The sequence below is a fragment of the Lates calcarifer genome, unplaced genomic scaffold (assembly GCF_001640805.2).
Source record: "Lates calcarifer isolate ASB-BC8 unplaced genomic scaffold, TLL_Latcal_v3 _unitig_995_quiver_2883, whole genome shotgun sequence".
Taxonomy (NCBI): Eukaryota; Metazoa; Chordata; class Actinopteri; family Centropomidae; genus Lates; species Lates calcarifer.
The window spans coordinates 525-6873 of record NW_026118141.1 but is presented as its reverse complement, the minus strand read 5'-3'; the positions used below and the strand labels follow the sequence as shown (position 1 = coordinate 6873).

The 6349-nt window shown below is 36.6% G+C and overlaps 1 long non-coding RNA gene across 1 annotated transcript; it reads left to right on the top strand.

The window, feature by feature from the left end:
• The first annotated feature begins 410 nt into the window (after window positions 1–410).
• On the top strand, window positions 411–3055 carry LOC108880983 (uncharacterized). Its single transcript, XR_001960565.2, has 4 exons — window positions 411–458; window positions 597–809; window positions 901–1082; window positions 1370–3055. It is a non-coding gene; the product is annotated as an uncharacterized LOC108880983 (long non-coding RNA).
• Window positions 3056–6349: the final 3294 nt, after the last annotated feature.

The following is a 6349-nucleotide window of genomic DNA, read 5'->3' as shown; positions in this document are numbered from 1 at the left end:
GCAAGAAATGTAATTATAACTTGCAGTACATACATAAAATGTTTGCATGATTCCTGGAAAACAAATGCACTTTGCAAAATAATAATGCTCATAGTTATTCATATAAAAATGTTCAATTTTAGTTGTAATTTTTTCCCTTCATAATTGATTTTTTTTTTTTTTAGACTGTGGAGAAAATTCTGACCTCAAAGCCAGCAGGAATGACTGTGATTGAAGAGTATGAACAAACTGGGAGTTTGAAAGATTCCACCAGGTGATTAATGGTGAACATCATTGTAGCACACATGCGTGAAATAGAAGGGTAAGAACATGGAAAAAAAGAAGAAAACAGTTATTCTTAGGAATTTTATTTTCTCTTTTTGCAGGAGTCATGTTAGTAAAGCAACAAAGGAGTTCCATGCCCTTGGATTGTGTCACGGTTTCCAAGTTTGAAGGACCCTTACTCAAACAAGGGATATGTAAGTTTGCACTGTGTATCATGTGTAAAATAATGACAGCTGCTGATTCCTTATTTTTTGTGTATAAGCACTAAAAGCATCATAAATGTGCATAATATTATTTACAACACGCAGCAATTTTTTTTTTCTTTTACCTAGGAACACTTTTGCGACAGTCAGAGCAACAAAGGCTTTCTTGAGTGGCACAGGTGACCAGCAAACAGGAGTTGACTGTATGGAAGCCATATCTCTTCTCCACCACACAACAGACCATGATTTAGTCTTCCAGAAGATGAGAGAAACCTTCCAGTACCGTCAGCAAATTCTGCACAATCCACAGCACTCAGCTGATTCTTGGACACTAAAGGACTGGTAGGTATTAAAAATGAATTTGTAAAAGTTGTATTAAAATATTAGTTTTACATTAGGTGGCTGAAATAGTTCTTCTTTCCTTTTTAATTAGATTTTGCAAGACGTCTCCTTTATGTTTGGAGAAGAGGCCGCATCAAGGTTCCTGCAAAAATGGAACACCATTTTTGAAGGACAAAGTCATCCAGGAGGCCAAGAACCTAAAGGAGACCTCACTTCTAAAGCGACATCTGAAATCTGCTCTGAATGAAGGATCTGACACCACTGATGATCCAGGTACATCATCAAAATCAAACAAAATCTCCAGGATGGAGAAGGATTTTATTGACTACTTTCCAGAAGAACAAACAATTATTAAATAACTGAAATCTGTTTGCATAAAAGTTTATTATTTAATGTTTAATATAAATAATGTCTCTAACAAACATTTGTTATAACTAGCACACTTGTACTTTTTTGTTTTAAAAGGTTTGTGAATAACACTATTTCATTCAAATACTGCAGTGAATTAATTTTTTTTTAAAGGAAATTATTTATAAGGTGATGTCTTCATTGTGTTTCAGTCATGTCAAAGCCTTGAGGATCATCTGATGACCACTGGAAGGGGGCTCTTAGCTGTATCTTCTTGCCACAGGAATTTCAAGAGCGTAGGTTTTCACCTTTTATGTTGTCTTGGACAAAAAGCTTGTACCATGTCAGTCATGTACGTCCTTGGGGGCTTTTGATGAGCTATTTAAGTCTCATTTTGTCTTCAGTGTGAAGTATGATGATTCTCTATCCAGACTGTACACATTTTTGCAGACAACTGTGTACAATATTGACATAGGCAGAACTGAAGAAACTCCAAGAGTGAAAGAGCTGAGAGCAAGGCTTTTGAACAAGCTGTAACTAGTTTATTCAGCCAAAATGTTAAGTTGTTTCTCTGCACTTCATCCTTTGGTACAGTTGTGCTTTTGTTCAGGCACCTAAAACTAATTCATGGAATGTATTCAGGGAAAAGTCTAAGACTAAAATGTGGTCAGACAGGTTGTTGTTTGCAGTTCTCTAGTTATTCTGGGTTTAGGAGGCATCTTATTAAGATACATGCATTAATTGATAACATGTGTGTGCCTTATGAGACCCTTTCCAACTATGACACAGACAAATGCAACAATTCTCAGTCTATAAATGAACTACCCTCAACTTCATCTTAGTGCCAAAATGCTGTAACAGGCACTCCAATGTCCAGTCACAAGAAAGATATGTGTGCTTCCATTGTAGCCAAGCTTTTGGGAAGCGGTGTACAAAATACTGTAGTTCTTTCTACTATTGAGAATTTACAGGAATTTGTGGAAGATCTGCAATCTGATATTCAGGATCAAATATTGAACTTAATCCCAGCCTCAATCATTTTGCACAATAATCAAGTTGTTTTTGTTTTGATTGAGCATGAAACTTTTTTTCATGACCATTTCCATGCTTTTCAAGTGAGTGAACACATGCCTAGGAAGATACTGGTTATAGAAAGGGAGCAGTTAACACATTTCAAGTGTTTTGATGCCCAAATGTCATATGGATGTGATTCCAAATTTTATATTGTGTTAGAAAATTGTATTATTTGATTTATCAGAATGGAATCCATGTGAACTTGTTTTATGTACTTCAGCAGGAGTAAATTCAATGGTTTAGCTCATGTTACACAATGTTGCACTAAAAACTGTTGTTATGTATTTATTCTGACGACAAAATGTAATGCATTGTGTATGTTATTGACTGGTTTATACAACTTGAGCTGTACTGTTATGACCTTGAAGGTGGTTTAAATTTAAAATAAAAACAATTTCTAATGTTCATGAACAACCGGGATGTATGAAAACAGTCAGCGGCCGAGGGGAGACATTTTCCCTTCTGTGAGCGCTTTAAGCTAGTCCGGTAAGTAAAAATCTGCGTTTCGCTGCAATTGGACGTATAATAAGCTCTCTAACAGCCAAGCTCAAGTTTGGGTTTAGATTTAAACGTTATCTTGCTCCTATTACGTTGTGTTATTACATGTCAACTACATAAGCAGTTTTCCTCACATTAAGTACATAATTATAGTTACTTGCTTAATATTTTGAACAAAACCTACTAGCTCCATTAACTGTACCTAAAGCCGTTTGTAGTCATTAGCAGTGTATGAGCCATTTCCATCTGTGATGCAGACATTTCTGTAACTCATATCCTCACGGTATCTCATAAAAGTCGTTTAGCCTGAATATAACTTCACTTTGTGTCAGCACCATCTTTAATCAAGAAGTGAATAACACATATCGTTTCGGTGAAAAAACACAATATAGAGGATAACGTTGTTTTAAGATGAGTAAGTTCCTTAATACAACTGAATTAACGTAAAACCTAACAGTGTCAGACTCTTTATTCCTGAATTCATTTTCCTATTTCGAGTGTGTCCTCTGTTTAACACATCCAGTTAAGCCTGTAGGCTAACGTTACTGTTTTCCAATCTTACTAAATCCGAATCCAATATCAGAAGGCAGGATTCAACCAGTTGTAGTTCAGTCAGAACAGTACAGTATTACAGTAGCATATCCTTTTCCGGGCATCAATAACTGTAAAATCAAAACAGGGGTTTTAATTCCAGATTCGAAAGACAATTATTTGTTAATTTCCTGCCTGTAATTCCTGCACCAGCTCTCATCTGAATTTGTCTGGGTAGAATTAATCACAATAGGCTGGTAAGTGTCAACATCACACTGTAAGAATCCAAACCAGAATCAGAATCTCACGGTAATGGTGGCGGAGACTACAACTCCCATGATCACATGATCATGACATTGCTAACACCATCTTCTGTTGTTTTGATTGAGAGACCCCTAGCGGCAGAAGTGACACATTGTGCGTTTAAATCATTAAAAATTCGAAATTGTAACAGAAGAAATGTGATTTAAGACAACTTTAAGAGTCAATAAATATAAATTAATTCAAAATACTTCACATACAATAAGAGGACATTAATGCTATTTGAAGGAAACTATTGATAGATGTTAGATGTGAATCATGTATATAGACACGGATTTAGGGTACTTACAGAAAGGCTCCTTTAACTCCAGTATATCACAGTAAGCAGTATCAAACTGACCATAGATCATATTTACCCATTGTTGAACATTTTCAACTACATAAACTGATAAGTAAGCTATGATTGGGTGTTGGAGGTATTGTTATATTGTTATCTGTTCTGTCTTGAGTTTGAGTTTGTGGCTTTGCACACATTAGCATTACACAGCTTGAGTTATGTGACAGCAGTAATATTATTTGTGTTTTTTTGTTTTTTTCTAGATCATCTCCTGGGTGCATTTGGTGATGATCTATTAACGTTTTTAATGCTTTAACACCAAATCCAGGTTGGACCCTTTCATTCACGCATAATAGTGGTGAAGATAATACAAACCAAAAAAAATATTCTGGATTTATTGTTCCTGTACTGTACTGATTTTTTAGCCTTTGAATATTTTAATTTTTTTTTTTTTTTTTTTTTTTTTTTTTTGGATGCATGTATGGTGGATAAAAGTGTCTAGTATGAACATTTTTGTTCAATAGTTTTAAATGAAATTTACATGATTAAAAGTGGGTTGTAATGTTTTTTGGTGTTATGAACTTACATAACCTAGCTGCAGTCTTCTGGGAATTATTTAACAATATACAGTGAATTCAGGATGCTTCGCTTTTTTCACATTTTATTAGGTTGTATTAAAATTGCATGCAAATTTATTGAAATGAAACGGAATACTTTCTGATGACATGGTTGGAGCATACAGAGTCAAAGCCATTTATTTACGTGATAAAAAATTTAAATGTTAAATATGGTCTGAAAAATTCACCAGGAAGTGTGGATGATTCTTAGGAGCCCTGTAGATCAACCAGGCTAAACTTAGTTGTTCCAGATGAATCAACTGAATCAACTGCAACCCTGTCATTATCTTATTCTGTAGTTAGTTCACACTTTTCCGTGCTCTCTCATTCTCAAAAAATTCTTAGGTTACTCCTCATACGATTCTTGGCAGCAAGACTAACTTCCTTTTTCTCTAAATACTGTGACAGCTTCTGAGGTTGAAGCCTCAGTTAAAACTTGGCTGTGCAACACAAGAGATCGGGATGGGGTTGAGAAAAGTAGAAAGCCCAAAAAGAGGAACCGATAATGTTCTTGTAATGTAATGTTCTAATGTATCAGGTTTGTTATATGTTTTTTTTTTTTATTATTTTCATGTACATGCAGTTTTGTAATCATTTTTTTCTTCTGGATCTCAGTAAATGTAAGTACTTGAAATGCCTACAGAGCTCACTTTAGCACCCCTGAGGGGCCACTGTGGGCCCCATCACCACCATGAATTGTGGGGGAAATGTGTGGCCAGCTCTAAAGGGCCTGCCCCACATGGGCAGTTACCTCCACATGGGTCATCTGCCAGCCTGTTAAGAAACTGGCCCCACCCTGGGCCTAATACTGTGGGACCCACATGTGCCCCGCATATCCACAACGGTAGTGGGCAGCCCACTGTGGGCCCATTTTCTTCCCGCAGTGGCCCCACATAGGCCCCAAACGGGTATGTTGGCTGGGTTCCCTTCTGTTGGTGCTCTAAGTGAGGCCAGTTTGTCAAAATCTGCATTTCCCTGCTGTTGGACGCTGAAAAAGCTCAGAATGAACAAATGCTGTCTCTTGAAGAAGGAGAGGAGAAATTGAAATCTCAGCCACTCTAACATGAATGTTTGTCAAATTCTGATGTTCGACAATGTTAGAAATTTCTACTGCATTTGGTCGCTTAATAAGCTAAGAATGAACAAAATGCCGTGTCCTCTGAAAGGGAGTGGAGAAACTGATTTTAGATTTCAGTTTCTCTTCTCCTGGTCAGAGCATGCAGCCTTTGGCCATTCTGAGCTGATTAAGCAACAAAACACTGTGAAAAGCTTTTTCTCGTACACTGGCATTGCTCACAGGGCACAAAACAGGCAAAAGGTGTCCGACAGGAAATGATGAGTTTCAACCATAATGAATGTTTATACATATTAGAAATTAACCCTCATGTTGTGTTCTGGTCAAATTTGACCAATTTAAAAGTTTTATCTCTGAAAAATGTAGTTAATTTGTTCAGATTGACCTAAGTAACATGACTTTTGTCCACAAAGAGGATTTGAGCACAAATAATTGATGCATACAATTTTGTGAGTTTTATTCAACTTTTGTACACTCTTAATGTTCTGGTCAAAAATGACCGTTTCATTAGAAATGAATGGGGGAGACAACAATTAGAGTAAAAACTGAGCTCAGGTACATCCTCATTTGTCAGATGAACATACACACACACGCACACACCCAAGCATACACACACACACACGCACGTGCACACACGCACACACACACACAACCACTGCAAGAACCTTTGCCCAGTAGAGTCTCCTCCCTGGGAACAACACCTGTGCTGACAGGTCTCAAAAAAGTTGCAACATTATTTCAATAACACTGAATTTTTTCTGTAGCTTAGCATAGCATAGCTTAGCATATAATACTTTTT